A 20,680-nucleotide genomic window follows, 5' to 3' on the forward strand; every position below is an offset into this window, starting at 1 on the left:
CGGTCACCAGATCTGAAGAACGGGGAGAGGTGTGTGTAAACACACCCTCCCCGTTCTTCATTGTGGCAGTGTCAGTGATCGTCTGTTCCAGCCCCGCCCCCCTACAGTTAGAAACACATATGAGGTCACACTTAACCCCTACAGTGCCCCCTAGTGGTTAACTTTTTAACTGCAATTGTCATTTTCACATTAAACAATGCATTTTTATAGCACTTTTTGCTGTGAAAATGACAATGGTCCCAAAAATGTGTCAAAATTGTCCAAAGTGTCCGCCATAATGTCGCAGTCACGAATAAAATCACTGATCGCCGCCATTAGTAGTACAAAAAAAATTATTAATAAAAATGCAATAAAACTATCCCCTATTTTGTAAACGCTCTAAATTTTGCGCAGACCAATCGATAAACGCTTATTGCAATTTTTTTTTACCAAAAATAGGTAGAAAAATACGTATCGGCCTAAACTGAGGGAAAAAAAAAGTTTTTTATATCTTTTTGGGGTTTATTTATTATAGCAAAAAGTAAAAAATATTGCATTTTTTTCAAAATTGTCACTATATTTTTGTTTAAAGCGCAAAAAATTAAAACCGCAGAGGTGATCAAATACCACCAAAAGAAAGCTCTATTTGTGGGGAAAAAAGGACGCAATTATGTTTGGGAGCCACGTTACACGACCGCGCAATTGTCAGTTAAAGCGACGCAGTGCCGAATCGTAAAAAGGGGCAAGGGCCTTAACCTGCATAATGGTCCGGGTCTTAAGTGGTTAAGTGGGCACCTTTCCGTACATCACCTTAAGGGGAATTACTTCCACTAACTACCAATGTAAGTAGACACTTCTCTAATGGATTATAGTGTAGGGAAACTCTGCAGTCTTCATTGTCGATTTTTCTTTTTTTATTATTATTATTATTTGTTACATTTCAGGATGATTACTGAAGATTATATTATAATAATTTACACTTTAGGATTATTACTGAAGATAATTTTGTTGTAGAGAGCAGGAGGTTGTTAAAAATTATCTGGTAGTCAAACACACGACTAAGGCCACATTCTTTTTATAGTTTTCATTAAAACTTTCTGCAACTGATCATGTTAATTTACCTTGCGCTGCAGATACAATCATTTTCAGACTGGGATTGCTTGAGCTGGGGAAGGTGGTAATTATACTTGCTTGAAATTTATTTTCCGATGTTCCCATTTAACATTCCAGGTACGTGATAAATATATGATAATTTAATATAGACTTGAAGATGACTTAATGAAATACATGCGAGATTAGAGTCAGGCTAATGAAAATGAAAAATTGTCTGTCATCACTACAGCGCAGCCCATCAGTAGGAAATCACCTTACCGTTCGGGGAATCCGCTTCTGTACATTGAGTGACGGTAAGTGATCCAAAGGAAAAAAAAAGAAACTAGGGGAAAATGTTTCAGATATGCATACTTAATCATTAAGGCATCAGTCACAATCAGCAGCATGCACTGACTATGCATACATTGAATACTCCTCTTGGAGCCATTTTCCACAATCTAACCCATTGAAAGGCACCATCATCACATTGTGGGATGTACAGTAGGGTAGAGTGTGCTTTAGATCCAATTTATAGGAAAGTCAGTATTTGTTAGAACACCTGCCTGCAGTTGAGGGGCTTCCAGGGCATGCAGAAGCCATGTTTTAAAGTGGTTGTAAACCCAATTCATGAAATTTGAGCTGGCCACATATAACTGCGGTATTTTGTTATCTCTCTTCAAATAGCTTCAAAGTCCCGTAGCTCTCACCTGTTATCAGCCTGATAACTCCTGACAAATTCTCCGACATGTCAGATCAAAGCAGCCTGAAATTTTTGTCAGGGGAGGTTACTAAAATAGATTAGCAGGGAGCTGGCCCTGTTACAAAACACCTCAGAGTCTCTGCCTATGTGGAGAGGGGGCGTGTGCCTTTCCTCCAATCAGCAATTTTAGCTATCTTGGCTGTATGCCCAAACATCACCCTTTGTGTTAAACAGGAAGAGAAAATTTCCTAACATAATCTGAACATTATAAACAGTATATAAATGTGAAGACAGCAGATATACATGTAAAACCTATGTAGGGAGATTTGGTTCATATCTGTGTATCATCTGAGGCTGTTCACTTCACTGGGTGTATGGAGGGTTTACATCCACTTTAAAGGGAATTTATAGTGTCTCTCTCTCTACTATAAAGATATATACCATATAAAATCAGCAATGTATATGGTCACCGTAAAGTGTCTCTGAGTCAATAAAGGAGTTCCCTGTCAGGAAGACAGTAAGTACATGCGTTTTCTAGTACCAGCCCTTCTGCACACACTGAACATTTCTGTAATACAGAGAAATCATCCACTGAGGTCTCTTCCAAAGCCGACTTTTCCAGGGGTATTGATCTCCTGGGTCCCTTTTACACTACACTTCCTCCCATAGACCCATACGTCAGTACAGAATGCAATGGTGACTTAAAGGGATTGTAAAGGTAAAAAAAAAAATCCTTAAATAGCTTCCTTTACCTTAGTGCAGTCCTCCTTCACTTACCTTATTCTTCCATTCTTCTTATTTCTTCTGAGAAATCCTCACTTCCTGTTCTTTTGTCTGTAACTACACATAGTAATGCGAGGCTTTCTCCCTGGTGTGGAGAAAGCCTCTTGAGGGGGGAGGGGGCGAGCAGGAGTGTCAGGACGCCCACTAACACACAGCTCATTTCTCTATCTGCAAAGTAGAGTGTCCTGACTCTCCTGCTCGCTCCCTCAAGAGGCTTTCTCCACACCAGGGAGAAAGCCTTGCATTACTGTGTGTAGTTACAGACAGAAGAACAGGAAGTGAGGATTTCTCAGAAGAAATAAGGACATTTAAAAGCAAAATGGAAGGATGAGGTAAGTGAAGGAGGACTGCACTTAGGTAAAGGAAGCTGTTTAGGGAATTTTTATTTTGCCTTGACAACCCCTTTAAAGATGCGGCAGGGGATCAGGAATCCAACACTCCTGGACCTTGCTCGCGTTTGTCCTGCAATTTTTATTTAACTCTTGTTAAATTATCACAAGAAAAATATGGAAGCTGCTTTTGTTAACCCCCTTCAGAAAATGTAATAAAGGGGCACCACTAATGTATCACAATCAAAAATGTTTTCTAATCGTCTATGCATGATTTCAATGGACTTGCTCAAAAAAATAATGTTACAATACTTTATTAACATTGATTAAAAAAAGTGGATCTCCTTGATCCTAAAAACTCTGACCATGTAACTGTTGAAAAATGTAATTATATTTGATACATATCGGCAATGTTTGAATTTTTTTTTTAACATTTAGTGCTCATTATTATCTTCTCATTGGATCCTTGGATGGTCCTGAAGAAGCTTTATGAGAAACACTAAGGGGATTTACCCTTTTAAAGAGATATTTGTACAGTAGAATATTCTTGCATGGAATATACATGTAACAATATACAGCGGAAAAAATATGTGCATATGTGCAGTGCTAATGAGTGACAACTACCTATAAACAAACAAGGTGCTAGTATACAGTGAACATGGCTGCTGCTAACCAGGTCAATGTGACTCTTAATAGTACAAGTGTAAAAATGCTGAGTCAATGTAAACAATAATTAATTAAGGACTGCTTGGTGTGCAGAAAAATATATGAAGTGAACCAAACAGTTGAAGGTGTCCAGTGCAAACATGATATTTTACAGAAACTAACATAATCAACCAGAAAATTGCAAATATATGGACTTATGAACAATTGATTCATTAATAAATTATATAAATAAAAATATCCAAAACATCAATGGTACAACGTGCAAGAAAAAAAAGGCTAATAGGTCAAAAAATGAAAAAATGTCAAGATAAATAGTTCATATAGAACAGTGAAATCCCAATGCCGGCAAAAGATGGTCATATGAAGTGAGAAGATATCCACCCTTGATTAGGTGAAGGCTTACTAGAGCGTGTGGACTCAACTAGGCTTATGCCCAATGAGCCAATTGAGCTTGAGGTGCACCCACAACAATGGGGGGAGCTTCTAGGCCACTCTATGTTGGCCACGATAGAAGGTGATCCCTCAAGTCGTGAATCGGCTGGATCTTGGTAGGTCAGCAATGGTGGACCAAAAGGGCTTGTTTGTATCACTAAGTGGAATGATATATCCAGAAGAGACAAAAAAAGGCTCTACATAGTGTAAATCCAAAAAGAACACTCACATGTCGATAGTGATAAAAGCGCTTAAAAAAAATATCATAATGCAATGACAGAAACCGATCCGACGCGTTTCATCTAATACGAAATCATCTGGGGATGTCTTATTACACACAATTTGTTTATTGTTGTGCTGACTGCTACACCATTACCTTGGGGCATCAGCACTGTATAACCCTCTTTATTCCATTTATCAATATACAGTATGTTGTCAATTCAGAGGAGATATGCATTACATGGTCAGTGTTTTTAGGATCAAGGAGATTTGCTTGTTTTAATCAATGAGAATAAAGTATTGTATAATACCTGCCTTATGGAAAAGGGGGCTGCTATAGGTGAAGAACACAGAAGCCAGCTATAGAGTCTGACCACCTGCGAAAAAAGGGGTAAGGGTGGCATCTTCATTTATAGGTATGGCATACTTTTTCTATAGCAACAGGGTCGCTTTAAGAAAAGTGGCACTAAGCCTGTTGTCACAATGTAAGACGGCAATTTAATATATAAAGGTGATATTCCATCCATCATTACAGTTCATAGTTTTGGTGCTCATGTTATTACCCTGCTTGCGTTTTTTTTTTGGAGAGCAAAGGTCACATAACTTTAGTTCAGTACATCATATATTGCAGCCATTTGGAAACGTGCATCTTCCTTTGTCTTGTGAGGTTGAACAGTTGATAGAGAGCAGAGACACTGGAAAGCAATAATCAATACGCTGAATCACTTTTATAACTCAATGGTGTATAAGGTATTCCATTATTATAGCTTCTTTTAGGTAACAACAAATGCATTACAATGTATTACCAAACAACGTGGCATAAACTAAAATTCTCGAGATAATCGAGATAAATCGAGATAAAGTCTAGAAGTTTTTTTTTGTTACTAAAGTTTCTTCTTAAATTTAAGGACCTGCGTGTTATTTCCACATGTTATTGCAAGAGGGAGTCCCCAAATTCATATTCCAAAAAGTGTGCCTTCTTAAAATAATAATCCACAAATGATAAATCCCACGGCAACCACCTTGTCCATCACCCACAGCTTCTGACCGCCATCCAATTCAACGTTTGGTAATTTTGATATTCAACTTACAGTTAAAAAACTTCCAATGTACAGAGCAAGTAAGGCTTTAAAGTCTCCATCTTCCCAGTCAGCGGTGGATCAGCCCATCCACTGTAATGCTGGGCGAGAAAGTTCTAATCTTCACAAATTCCACAATAACTTTCAGAGACATTTCAGCTGGATCTCCAGGGCTCCAAAGTATCATCCAACAGAGGCCGCCCACAACGTGCTGCAGGTGGTTCGGTAATGTCCAGCTGCGTATAATAGCCAGACAAGTGTTTGTTTTTATACTGGCATAACCTTTTCGATCTTCTGCTTCTTCTTCTTCCTTAGGAACTCATTAAAGTATATATCATACTGAAGAAATACGAAGAAGATTTTGTTAGGGATAACTCACAAGAATTCCTATCACATTCAATTCAAGTGAAACTCCAGTTATGTTGAGGAAAAAGATCCCTTAAAGCGGGAGTTCACCCGGAAATTTTTTTTTAACAATAGATTGGGCCTAATTACGGGAAGCAGAATCGGGTGTTTTGTTTAAAATCAATGCAGTACTTACGTTTTTTGAGATAGATGTTCTCCCGCCGCTTCCGGGTATGGTCTTCGGGACTGGGCGTTCCTATTTGATTGACAGCCTTCCGATGGTCGCATACAGCGCGTCACGAGTTGCCGAACGTTGGTGCAGCGCTATACAGCGCCTGCGCACCGACGTTCGGCTACTTTCGGAAACTGGTGACGCGCTGTATGCGACGGTCGGAAGGCTGTCAATCAAATAGGAATGCCCAGTCCCGCAGCCCATACCCGGAAGCGGCGGGAGAACATCTATCTCTAAAACGGTAAGTACTGCATTGATTTTAAACAAAACACCCGATTCTGCTTTCCGTAATTAGGCCCAATCCAAGGTTAAAAATTGAGTTTTTGGGTGAACCTCCACTTTAACCTGTCAGCTATATACAGGCATACCCCGCTTTAAGTACACTCACTTTACATACACTCGCAAGTAAGGACATACCCACGAGTGTATGTAAAGTGGCTTACAAGTACTGTACAGACATTCTGCAGCCACAGTAGAAGGAGCTGAAGCTCCGAGAGCATAGCCCGCCCTGTTCCAGTGTGCCCCTAACACCCCCACTAGAGCCCCTGAGACCTTAACTACAGCCCCTGACCCCCCACTACACTCTAGAAGTGAAAAAATGTATTGTTTCACTTTAAGTACATTTTCGTTTTACATACATGCTCTGGTCCCATTGTGTACTTAAAAGTGGGGTATGCCTGTATATTGCAAAGATTTTAGAAAATGTCCTAGCTGTTTCTTTGTTGGAAATATTAACCCCTTCGCACCTAAGCGTAAAACAAATGTTAATGCCTAAGCACAAGCACAAGCACAAGCACAAGCACAAGCACTTTAACAAAATAAAACTGTACATATCATCACAACTACTTTGTGCATCCAGGTGGATTATACCTTGTTTTTTTCAGAACAAATTGGGCTTTCATTTGGCGGTAAATGGTAATGGATGACTACTGATTTAATTTTTTTATTATCAAAAAAAATATGGCCCAAAATAGTGAAAAATATATATTTTTTTAAATTTAGCAGTACATTTCTTGCTACTAGTATAACCTTCCATCAAAGGACAACCCAAAATAAATTCTTCTGCTCCTGACGATCTCAATAGCAATACCACATACGTATATGTTAGTTGTTGTTTGTACCCTTAGTACAACCCACAAACAATAGTGCCTAAAACATATTTAGGCAGATTCACAAAGACTTACGATGGCGTATCAGTAGATACGCCATCGTAAGTCCGTATCGTATCTTTAAGCGTATGCTCAAATTGAGATACGCTTCTCTGTTGCTAAGATACGACCGGCATAAGTCTCCTACGCCGTCGTATCTTAGCTGCATATTTACGCTGGCCGCTAGGGGCGTGTACGTCGATTTACGCCGAGAATATGTAAATGAGCAAGATACACCTATTCACGAAAGTACGTACGCCCGTCGCAGTAAGCTACGCCGTTTACGTAAGGCGTTTTGCAGACATAAAGATAAACCACCAAAAAGATGGCGCAGCCAATGTTAAGTATGGACGTCGGCACAGCTGTCGAATTTCACGTCGTTTACGTAGTTTGCGTAAGCCGATTCAGAATGGGGCTGGGCGTAGGTTACGTGCACAGCGAAAGCATTGACTATTTGCAATGTGATTTTGAGTATGCGCACTGGGATACGTCCATGGACGGCGCATGCGCCGTTCGTTAGGCGCGTCATTTACGTGGGGTCAGGATTCATTACCATACAACACGCCCACTACAGCCTACTTTGAATTAAGCATGCTTACACCGGCCCATTTACACTACGCCGCCGTAACTTAGGACGCAAGTTCTTTGTGAATACTGTACTTGCCTCTCTAACTTACGGCGGCGTAGCGTATATGAGATGCGCTACGCCCGCCTAAAGTTAGGCACAGCTACCTGAATCTGGCCAATTGACACTATGGGGGTTATTTACTAAAACTGTATTCAACTGTGTTGAGCAGCTCTGTAGAGAAACCAATCAGCTTCCAGGTATTATTGCCAAAGCCTAATTGAACAAGCTGAAGCTGATTGGCTACCATGCACAGTTGCACCATCTGATGCCCTGTACACACGATCGGTTCATCTGATGAAAACGGTCTGATGGATTTTTTCATCAGATATCCGATGAAGCTGACGTTCATCAGTCTTGCCTACACACCATCAGTTAAAAAAACGATCGTGTCAGAACGCGGTGACGTAAAACACAACGACGTGCTGAGAAAAATGAAGTTCAATGCTTCCAAGCATGCGTCGACTTGATTCTGAGCATGCGTGGATTTTTAACCGATGGACGTGCCCACAGACAATCGTTTTTTCCTATCGGTTTTTTAACCATCAGATAATTTTAAAACAAGTCCCTAGTTTTTTCACCGATGGATAAAAAAACTGATGAAAACGAACCGATCGTGTGTACGCGGCATGAGTGTTCCATTTTTTTTTTTTTTTTATATAAACCACGTCAGACTCAACCACAGCAAGAGACTTGCTCATGATTTCATTTTTTCATAAATATCGCCTCTTTTTCGGTTTCACATCATTTGTGGTTTTCCATATACTATTTTATATATTTATCTTTTACTTCATTCAATTTTTTTTCCCCCCTTTCCTTTCCCTTCCCTTTTTCTTTTGTTACTATTAGTTTACGTGTCAAATTTTATTTTAGACTAAACCCTGCCCCTCCCCCCGCCCTCCCCAGTCCCATCATGGTTTGTTCCTTCCTCTTTATTCCTCTATTATTTTCCCCAAATATTCCTCCGATGATTTAAAGTCTTTCCACTGTCTCCATTTTTTATTATGTTTATTAAGTTGGCCCGCGTCACAACTACATAGATATTCCATTTTGTTGTAGTTTTCCACTCTTTCAAACCATTCTTTTATATCTGTTTTTTTTTGTACTTAGCCAATTTTTTGGTATCAGTCCTTTTGCGGAATTTATTAATGGTGGGATTAGTGTTTTCCTATATCTTATGTTTGATTCATGGAACACACAAGCTTGTATGCTATTAGATATCTTTTCTCCAGTTATTACTTCCACATATTCCCGAATTTCCTGCCAGTATTCCTTTATCTTTGGACAGTCCCACCGAGTGTTCCAGTTTTAGTACATCTTCCCCTAACTTACAGTGATACCAATTTAAAAAAAAAGTCTTGCCTAAAAAAAATACTAACCCTGACATTTGACCTTTGACCCTGACCCAAACACTATCCCTGGCACTGACCTAGATCAAACCTTAATCTTGGTATTTTTTTAATTTAATTTTATTATTATTTAAAAAATGTACACACAATTTTTTTCTCTCTTCAAGGAGAGAGAGGTATGAGCCCAGGTTCACACTGGGTACGATTTGGTACGATTTGAGATGCGATTTCACATGTTAAATCGCATCTCAAATCGGCGGCATTTGCCGGCAATTGTCAGCAATGGCACCGTCCTAATCAGTGCGACGCCGCTGCACCGATTTCAAAAAGTAGTTCCTGTACTACTTTTTGCGATTTCAGGCCGCGATTTACATTGAACCCTGCACAAATGTCTCTTAAATCGCGGCCGAAATCGCGGCAAAAACGCAGCCACAAAATTTTACTGCGATTTTGATTTTGAATTCGCAGCAGTGTGAACCTAGCCTGATCTATCTCTCTCCTCCATTCAGAGAGAAGCTCTCAAGCTTTGTGCTGGGAGCGAGCCGTGCGGCGCACTCCCAGCACAAAGACAGATACAGAAATATGCGGCCCAGCCGAAAAAATGCCCAGTTCAATGGGGCCAAAAGCCTCGTACACACAACCGGTTTTCCCGGCAGGAAAACTGCCAGGAGAGCATTTGCCCTTTAATCCTGGCCGTGTGTATGCTCCCTAGCAGTTTGCCCATCAGGAAAACAGCCGGGAATCCTGACAGGAAAATAGAGAACCCTGCACTCTATTTTCTCGTTGGGTTTTCTGGCAGAGTGTTTCCTGCTGAGAAAACCGGTTGTCTGTATGCTTACCTGTCCGAAGGTAAAGCTTGATAAGCCTTCGACGCATGCGCGGTAGCATACAAGGCATAGTGTGGGATGTAGCAAGATGGCGGTGACGGCGTTCTTGCCATTCAAAAGAGCGGGACTAATTCAAATTAGGAAGGTAGTGGCCGTGTTGTATTAAAATTAACTGTGACCCCATGTAAATGAAGGGCCGAACGAACGGCGCATGTGCGCGCATGCTCAGAATCACATCGCATATACTCCCTTAGATACGACGGCTCAATGCTTTCGACATGAACGTAACCTACGCCCACCCCTATTCGCGTACGACTTACGCAAACGACGTAAAATCCGACGGCTGTTCCGACGTCCATACCCTAACATGACTTACCCCTGCTTTATGTGGAATAATTTTACACCGGACGTACGCCTTACGTAAACGGCGTAGCTTACTGCGACGGGTGCAAGTACGTTTGTGAATCGGCGTATCTAGGTCATTTACATATTCGACGCGTAAATCAATGGAAGCGCCCCTAGCGGCCAGCGTAAATATGCGCCCAAGATACGACGACGTAGGAGACTTACGTCGGTTGGATCAAGCCGAAATTCAGGCGTATCTTGTATTGAGAATACGGCGTATAGATACGACGGCGCATCCAAGAACTTACGCTGCGTATAACAAGATACGTCGGCGTAAGTCGTTCGTGAATCTGGGCCTAGGTTGACTAATGCTATATAAAAAAAAAATTTGCTGCCCATTAGACTGAGGACATCTTGTGCTTGAAAATAAGTACTGCGAGGGGCCGCTCCAGATTGAGAATAAATACTGCACCAGGGGCTTGTTATGTTTGGCTGAAGTTTTGCTTTATAGTGGTCCTTGCAATCCAAACTAACTATTACCTATATGCTGTGATTAACTGTACTGATTAGCTGTCTTGCTCAGGGCTGTCTTAATAGCATCATGGGCCCCTGGGCAAAGTAATGCTCTGGGGCCCCTACAATGATGACAGTGCAGGTAAACAGACATTACGTAGGTAGGAGGCAGACTGCCTCCCCTTTGCATCTATCACTCTCAGTGCCATCATGGGTCCCCCAATTTCAGGACAGTGTGGGCTCAAGGACCAGCTGCTTTGGGAAATGTGCAGGGGCCCCCCATGCAGCTGGGGCCCCTGGGCAGTGCCCAGGTGTGCCCTCTCATTAAGACAGCCCTGGTCTTGCTGACTGGTTTTCATTTAAGAAACTAAAATTTGTGGCCGTTTGTGATAGCTTGGTCTGAGAACTACCAGGATGCACTGGTGTGTAGTCTTTAGATGAACAATCTGTAGATTCAAGTGGTATTAAACTAATAATGTAATATATTGCAGCTTACCAATCATTAGATTTGGTGGCTGCATCAGTTTTCTTTTCTTAGTTTTTTCCCCTCTGCTTTCACCTGGTGATCTGGTCAGTAACACACCTCCAGTATTAGTGAGATACAACTCTGGATGAATGAGCACAGGAGGTAAAGCAGACAGCAGCATTGTCAGTTTGGGGGTAGGGTAGTGTTAAATGTACTAACAAATTTAAATACACTTACAAATTGAAGCTCACACTTTCTAATCAGTTACAGCAAATTAGAGCTGCACGATTAATCGTTAAGAATCGTTATTATGATTTTTCCCCCTTGCGATCTTGACAAAGTATTTTCCCGATTTTTTCTATGCAGAGAATTCTCTCTGCTCTGCTGAAGCCGTCAGCCATCAAAAGAAAAAAAAAACGGGCAGTCTGCCAAGTATCACAACATTCTTTAGCAGTGGAACTAAGTATAAACATTGTAACAATTTGTCCTTTAGATCAAAGAAATACACTTGGGGGCAGATCCACAAAGCGAGTACGCCGGCGTATCTACTGATACGCCGTCGTACTTTCAAATTACCCGCGTTGTATCTTTGTTTTGAATCCTCTGGGTTAGATCCAACAGGCGTACGTCTTCGTACGCCTTTGGATCTAAGATGCAAGGGGAGGGGATGCGCAGGACATCTAATCTTACAGATACAACCGGGCCTTTTGAGGACAATCATAATGCTGATGCGGCCCACGAGGAAACTGAGTTTGACACCCCTGCCCTAGAGAATAAAATGGTGGTTGTTGCAATATTTTATGTCACACTGTATTTGCGCAGCGGTATTTCAAATGCATTTTTTGGGGGGAAAATAAAATAAATAACCAGTAAAGTTATTTTTTTGTAAAATGTAAAAGATTTTACGCCGCGAGAATCGTGATCTTTATTCTAAGCAAAAAAAACTGATTCTCAATTTGGCCAGAATCGTGCAGCTCTACAGCAAACATTTATTTTCCTTTTTGGGATAAAGGTTTTACATGAATAAATAAAAGCTGATAATTTTAAGCACCCCTGCCAGTGTTAAAAAGCTTGTGCTTTTGAAAAATTACAGACTTGGTGGCTGGATCACCAGATGAAAATAGAAGAAAGAAAGCCTAAAAAGAAAACGAATGCAGCCATCACATCTATTATTTGGTAAGCTGAAGTATAATAAATGTTTGCTTTTGGGTTTAATACTGCTTTAATCTGTAGATTAATGTTCTCAAAATACAGGAAACAGATTGCAGATGCTAAGCACTTAAGGATGAATTCCAGGTACATACCGTGCTTCCCCGAAAAATAAGACCTACCCCGAAAATACAACCTAGCATTATTTTCCAGGAAGGCTGCAATATAAGCCCTACCCCGAAAATAAGCCCTAGTTTAAAATGCTTGTAAAATCCTATAATCCACTCTATTACAGTATTATATAATGTACAATGTGTGTGTTTCTGTAATATAAATGGGGAAGAGAGCTCTGGCGGGTCACAGAAGCGCAGAGCAGCACTATAACAAAAGTATTTGGCACAATTATATTACAGAAACACACAATGTACATTATATACTACTGTAATAGAGTGGATTATAGGATTTTATAAGCATTTTAACTTGGTTCACACTGGAGATTCCTTTCAGGCAGGGATGGAGACCGGAAGAGAAGACAGCACATTGCATAGTAAGACCTACCCTGAAAATAAGCCCTACTGTGTCTTTTGTTGCCAAAATTAATATAAGACCCAGGTTTATTTTGGGGGAAACATGGTATAGATAATTTATACATAGTTACTATGGTCCAGTTTGAACCAATGTAGCTATGCATGTGTATCATACCTGGCCAATGCCCCTGGAAGTTGAAAATCACTGTAGTAGACACCGCTACTTCAGTAATCTCCATTTGCTCCATTTGGGTTCTGTGCCAATCGGCCAGTGTAAAAATGTATAAACTATCAATACATGGATTTCTTCTTAACCACTTCAATACAGGGAACTTTTACCCGCTTCCTGCCCAGACCAATTTTCAGCTTTCAGTGCTCTCGCACTTTGAATGCCAATTACTCAGTCATGCAATGCTTTACCCAAACAACATTTTTTATAATTTTTTTCACACAATAGAGCTTTCTTTTGGTGGTATTTAATCACCTTTTATTTTTTGTAACATAAGTGAAAAAAGAGCGAAAAAAAAAACAAACACTTTTTTTAGTTTCTATGATAAAATTTTACGAATAAGTCATTTTTGTTCATAGACTTGGGCCAAAATTTATACTGCTACATATCTTTGCAGGGCTGTGGAGTCGGAGTCGAGGAGTCGGAGTCGGGGGAAATTTTGGGTACCTGGAGTCGGCAAACAATGCACCGACTCCTACTAAATTTAGATTGGAATTAAAAAAAAAAAAAAGCAAGTTTAAATGTCCCAATTCACAAAAAGTTATAATTAATGACTTCTCTACTGTAAGAATAAAGACCAATGCATGCAGTGCCTCACGTAACCGCAAAACGAACACGTTAAGTGACCGTGAAGAAGCATGCTTTTCATGTGCTTCACTATATGGCACGCAACGCACAATTAGGAGCTGCAATACTTATACTTTCCATAGTGTTGTGTTCTGCTTTTACAGGGAACGCATGTTAGAGAACCAGTAAGTGTCCAAATAAAAAAATTCCAACAGGAGTTTTATAAAGCACTAAAAGAAGTTGAAAAGTACGATCGCTCATCAAAACTTACTGTTGAAGAAGCCATCCTTGTTTATCCAGAGATCGTTAGTGATGTGGCCAGAATAGTTACTGCAATGCCACCCACCCAAGTCAGTGTCGAAAGATTATTTTCAGCCCTAAAAATAATAAAGTCTGACTTAAGAGCCTCTATGAAAGAGGATCTGGCAGAGGCAATTCTCTTCCTTAGAACTCTACATTGAATTGATTTGCATTTGCTAAGCCTAGAACTACATTTCAAGATTAATATAAACCATTTCTAGGTTTTACAGATTTTGTTTTTGGTTCATTATAGATAAGCTTTGTTTTTGTTCTAAAACAACCAAATAATGTGGTTTGTATTTTTGAACTGGTAAAGATCCTGTTCCTGATGTTTATGCCTGCTGCTACTATCCAGTCACTTGATTGTTTTCATTGTGTTTGTCTTTTGCTTAAACTGTGCAATACAGACAATTTGAACAAGCCAGACGCAAGTTATTTTTCGCCAAACAAAAATTATTCGAACACGGGGAAAAGGCGGGCAAACTTTTGGCCTACATGGTACATAGTGAAGATAGACCGCCGGTGGTCATATCTCTGCATGGTCCCGAGGGACAATGCATCACTGATCCGTCGGCAGTGTCGTCCGAATTTAAAGAATTTTTCGCCAAACTCTATACGTCTCTGAGCCCGGCGGACGACGGCCCGATGCAATCGTTCTTCGAGACTATCACCCTCCCCTCCTTGACGGTTGAACAGACTACCCTCCTCGAGGCCCCACTGACCTCGAAGGAAATAACTGAGGCTATTGCTTCATTTGCTCGATCCAAAACCCCAGGCTCAGATGGACTCCCAATCGAATTTTACTCACAGTATAGTCAAATTCTCTCACCCAAGCTGTTACAACTCTATAACTCCATGTTTGAGACACACGTCCTTCCCCCGACCATGAGAGAGGCAACCATCGTCCTCATTCCGAAGCCGGGAAAGGACCCTGGATACCCGGAATCCTATCGCCCTATCTCCCTCTTGCAGGTAGATATTAAAATACTTGCAAAGGTGTTGGCAAATAGGCTCAACAAAGTTATACTCTCATTGATACACACTGATCAGGCGGGATTCATGCCAGGCCGCAATACCTCTTTTAACCTTCGACGGTTGTATATCAATCTACAGGCCACACACGACAATGTAGGTTCTAGAGTTCTAGTAACACTTGATACAGCTAAGGCCTTTGACTCTGTGGAGTGGAGGTATCTGTGGCGTTGCCTCGAGACTTATGGCTTTGGCCCAAAGTTTTGCAAATGGGTTAGCCTACTGTACCACAACCCCACAGCCAGAGTAGTAGCGAACGGTTGGACCTCCCCATTGTTTGCCTTGAGCAGAGGCACGAGGCAGGGGTGCCCCCTCTCCCCACTTTTGTATGCCTTGGCGGCGGAACCCCTCGCAATATCTATTCGCACTAACCCAGAGATAGATGGTTGCAGAGTGGGTTCATTAGTAGAAAAAATCAGCATGTATGCGGATGACACCTTACTGTATTTGGCAGATTCAGGTCCTTCCCTTCATGCGGCGCTTCAGACGATTGAACAATTCGGTATTTTCTCGGGCCTAAAGATCAATTGGGGGAAATCACAGATTCTACCGATCGATTGCTTCCCACCCCCTGAATCCCAATCCAGTATGCCACTACAGAGAGTAGACATTATCAAATATTTAGGGGTACACATCTCCAGACGCCCAGCTGACTATATTGCCCTTAATGTGGAGCCCCTTTTCGAACTTGTTAGGTCTAAAATCAGGGTATGGGCCCAACTACCCTTAGGGGTCTGGGGACGCATCAATCTTATTAAAATGGTCCTTCTCCCCAAACTATTATATATCCTTTGGCACACCCCAACCTACCTTCACTTGAAATACTTCAAATCATTGGAAGCCCTTCTGAAACCATTCATATGGGGATCAGGCAGGCACAAACTCGCGTGGCAGGCAGTTAAGAACCCGACTGATATGGGAGGCATGGCTCTGCCAGATCTAAACCTCTACTACATAGCCGCACAGCTCTCACAATTATACCACATAGATAAAACTGACAGTCAACGCTTCCTAACACTATTATGCCCGCGAGTGGCCCAGCTCACCGGGGATGCAATTTACGCGGTGTCGACGGGATCTGGGAGTATCGGTCCAGGGAGGGAGACGACGTCTACCCTGGGTCACTACAGACGCATTTGGGAACTTGCTTCCGCCAAACTTGGAATACCCGAGTATACTGATTATACACCACTGTGGCAAAACAAGGTTCTACGGGAACTCTCTAATGATCAGGGAGCTGAGCTCTGGGCCGCGCGGGGTATCTATTACCTTCACCACTTGCTATCTGAGGGTAACCTTAAAACCTACCAAACACTCAAGGAAGAATTTACACTCCATGACAATATGCGGTTCAGGTTTTTTCAAATTAGACATGCGATCCAGACACAGTTTTCACGCACCTACCCACAACCAACGCCGCACCCGATCGTGGCCATAGTAAAGGGAAAAGACCCCAACAAACTGATCTCTGCATTCTACGCTATGCTCTCTACCCCTGTAGCCACTAAAATAGCATATGCCATAAAACCTCGGTGGGAAAGGGAGGTGGGAATTCTTGAGGACGAGGAATGGGAAGAGGCTCTGGAGACTTGCAAAGCGGTGTCCCCTAGGCTATCGGATAGACTGACTCAGATATACATCACTCACAGGACGTACCTGACTCCTATCCGCGTAGCCAGGTATAAACGCACACAGTCCACTCTATGTGCGATGTGCGCCCAAGAAACAGGAACATTTTTCCACCTTATCTGGGCCTGCCCAAAAATCCAGGACCTCTGGAAACAGATCATAACATTCCTGCACGATACAATGGGCACGCCGGTTACCCTTGACCCCAAACAGTGTCTGCTGGGAATTTTCCCCACAGACACAGACAAATTCACCAAAATATTCCTCCATGAGTCCCTATTCTCGGCCAGAAAGATAATAGCCCGCAAATGGATGAGACAGACCCCCCCTACTTTCCCTGAATGGAAAGCTGAAATAAATATGACCCTACCCTATAAAAAATGCGTTTACATAAATAGGGCGTGCCCTGAAAAATATTATAAAATTTGGGATCGATGGCTGAACGACTCTGAAACCTGTAACTAGTTCTCTCCTCAGCACAGGATATGGTCTCCATCCCTCTTGACTTGGTCTACTACCTCCTATTTCTAATATCTAATATGTTCTCTTAACCTCTGGCTGAGCTGGTTCAAAAGGAAGTAAATGGAGTATAAATTACACATGCAAACCTGTACTGATTGTGTGTCATCTTTACTAATGAGAGACCTTGTAATGTTCTATACCCACGAATTACTGATTTATTTATGTATGTAACTTTTACTCAATAAACAGTTTTTGTTTGATTAAAAAAAACTGTGCAATACAGTAGACTGTTGGCTTCCCAGCCAGTAGTCCTGTGGTAGGTTGTGTTTCTTTCCCTCAAGGAATGTATAAAATAAGGGGGCCCGGGTACTGCCCTGGGGGACATGTATCAATGCAATTTTTTTTTCTAAAAACAATAGTATTTCGAGAGCATGTAGCCTGGTATCGCTCCCCCACCCCCCTTCCTGGCCTGCCAGACTGCATGCTTGGATAAGGGTCTGGAATGGGTTTTGGGGGGGACCCAATGCCATTTTAAAAAAAAAAAAATGCATGCTGTTCCCCTTGAAATCCATACCAGATCCAAAGGGTCTGGTACGGATTGGCAGGGGACCCCACATAATTTTTTCTATTGTCTGCAACATTTTTTTATTCATCTGTGAAGCTGATGACTGATCTGTTAAGGACACAGCTTCAGGCTTCTCAGCTCCTTAACAACAGCTATTCACTGTGCCCTTATTGGGCACAGTTTTGACCAATCAGGGCTTAGAATGTGTGCAGACTAAACCCCTGTTTTAATACATACTGTTAGACAGGTTAATTTGGTTGTCCGCAGGCTGGTCGGTAAGCTTATAATTTATTATCGCTGTTTTCTGGTCTTCTAAAACCATTTTTGACATAAAGGGACACTTTTGGTTGCTATGGACAATCTACAGTTTGGAGGCAGAAAGAACAGTTTTTATTATATAAAAGAACATGTAGGGCACTGGGCAGACCACTAGGAACAAGGGGGGTGTGTATTTTTTACATACAGTACTGTAATCTATAAGATTACAGTCAAGGCCGCTTATAGAAATCACGGGGCCCCATACAGCCTACCTGACGGGGCCCCGTGCACAAATTTCCAAACAAAAATCCCCCTCCCAGCACAACCCCCTCTAAATTCCCCCCCAGCCCCCCCACAATCTCTCCTCCCAGCACATATCCCCCCATTCTTCCTCCACACACATATCGCCCTACCCAAATCCCTATTACATTTGCCAATGCCAACACAGCCAGGAAGAGGTGTGTTGTGTTTTGTTCTCCCCTCCTGTCAGAAGAACCCTGGTCTTTATAGTACATGAGACCGGATCGCTCTTACTGTAGATTGCATTGCACTGTACACACACACACAGAGCGCCCCCCATCTCCTCCAAAGGCTGCTCAGTGCTCACCTCCCAGCAGCAACAAATGTGGATAGGGGGCGGTGTGTGTACAGTGCCATGCGATCTACAGTAAGAGCGATACAGTCTCATGTACTGTAAAGACCAGCGCTCTTCTGACAGGAGGGGAGAACAAAACACAGCACATCTCCCGCTGGCACTTCTTCTCTCACCGCTCCAGGCTCTAAGCCGCCGTCTCCTCATTCCAGCTGTGAGTGCGGGCGGAGGAAGGGGGCGGGGGAAGCAGCTCAGCAGCTGCCAGCCAGGGGGGCATAACAACCCACTCCGGCATCCCCTAAATCCAGCCCTGTGTCTCTCACCTAGCAGCTGAAAGCCGCGGGAGCGAGATGGAGAGAAACCGGCGTTGAGTTGCTGGGCGTGAGACGCTGTCATTCTTTATTCTCTGCTACAGGAGGGCTGGTGGTCCCCCCCTATCAGCGGCCCTGATTACAGTATACTGTATGTAAGGCGTTTGTTTACCTTTTTGAATTTGGCGCCATTCTCCGCTCCCGTGCGTCGTAACGTCGCAGGGAACGGAGATCGGCGGCACACAGAGGCACTGTGTGAATGGAGAGAGGTCCCGCTCGCTCACACAGTGCGGTGGTATCGATGGATCCAGGGACAAGGTAACTAACTTTGTCTGTGGCTGCAGCGAGGCGAGCCCGAGTCTGACTCGGGGTTACCGATCGTAGCCAAAAAATCTCACCCGAGTCAGACACGGGAACACCGCCAGGGGGGTTAATATAGCCATGCACTGTTGTACCCTTAAACAAACAGTACTTCTTTTAGATTGAAATGACATGCATATTTTGAAGACTTTTTGGAGCAAAATTATAGTAAAGTGGGAAATTTCAAAGTAAAATTAAATGACTATGATATTTCCGATGAAAGAAACATTAACTAAGGTTTTAGGGTAGGGTGGTGGGCACTGTGAAAGGCACAAAAATATGCTTGCTTGTTTGTTTGTCTGTTTTACTCTTCCATGTCATTTGAAAATTTAAGCTACTTTTTTTCTCATATTGATGTTGAGTAATTTTCAACAGACCATTGCTTTAAATTGCTACTTTTGTGGATGGCAGAAATGATCATAAATTATGAATATTTAGCTGGAAGCACACTGCAATATCTAAAGAAATGTTAACAAAGGTTTTAAGAAGCTGGGCACTGTGGAAGGCAAAAAAGGCAAACTATGAGAATTATTTTTTTTCTCTTCCATGCCATTCGGAACTATGGGGTTGATTTACTAAAACTGGTGCAGCTTTGCACCAATCAGCTTCTAACTTCAGCTTGTTTGTTCAATTAAGCTTTGACAATAAAACCCAGAAGCTGATTGATTTCTATGCAGAACGACACCAGATTTTGCACTCTCAGGTTTTAGTAAAACAACCCCCATGGGCTAATGTTCTCCAACTTCAAAGTGATCATAGATTTATAGCATACCTCTCATTCCAATTTCATTTGTGGTTAGCAAACATGATGGTGAGTATTCAGCACCTGCAGTCAGTAGTGGATTTACTGTATGTTTGGCCCCTGGCTGTTTGCTGTTCCTGTACCCCCATCGCAATGCATTTAAAGGGTTCATGCATGAGGATTGTATTGGAAGTATTAATAATGGGGCCTGCAGATTTTTTAGCCATCCACATATAACCTCTCAAAGGCTGTTGTCCTAGGCAGTAGCCCCTTATGCCCTCATTATAATTTGCAACTGCCTGCAATAAGTGTAGGAGGCTAAAATGCTTTGTATGTTTATTTGGACATCTATCAATGTATAAAAATTGTTCCTCAAAGTCATAGTGATGATAAGTGATTTTTTCTCCAGCTTGCCAGAATTTGTCCCCAACTTGCCAGAAGTGGCGGTATAGCAGCTTCTCTGGGCACTTGATAATTGTGTAGAGGAAAGAGTTGTCTTGGAGAGTAGAAGCCTCTAGCAGCTAACATCATGGCCAGTCAGTAAATTGGTTTTGAAATTTCCAATTTCCAGTCTCTCCCAGTTGAGTGTCTCTCAGTCAAATGTTTCTTGGTTTATTTGTATGCATTTTTTTTGTTTTGAAAGCATTACCCTGATAATAATATATATTTTTCCCTTTTCTCTATTTAGCTAGGATAATTTGCCACTGTATGCAGATCATTTTTTTTTAATCTAAGCCAATAACCATGTTTGTTTTTTGGAATATAAAGAAGTTTAAATACCTTTTCCTTGAACACTGAGTTATGGTAAATACTCAGAAATGTTATTAT

General features: G+C 41.8%; 1 protein-coding gene across 1 annotated transcript in view; it reads right to left on the reverse strand.

The window, feature by feature from the left end:
• Positions 1–4,926: 4,926 nt before the first annotated feature.
• The window catches only part of CNIH3 (cornichon family AMPA receptor auxiliary protein 3), a 206,115-nt gene continuing 190,361 nt past the window's right edge, over positions 4,927–20,680 (reverse strand). The window contains exon 7 of the mRNA XM_040351380.1: positions 4,927–5,618. The gene's annotated coding sequence lies outside the window, so the exon portion shown is untranslated. The remainder of the gene's footprint in view (positions 5,619–20,680) is intronic.

The sequence above is a fragment of the Rana temporaria genome, chromosome 4 (genome assembly GCF_905171775.1).
Source record: "Rana temporaria chromosome 4, aRanTem1.1, whole genome shotgun sequence".
In the NCBI taxonomy this organism is placed as follows: Eukaryota; Metazoa; Chordata; class Amphibia; order Anura; family Ranidae; genus Rana; species Rana temporaria.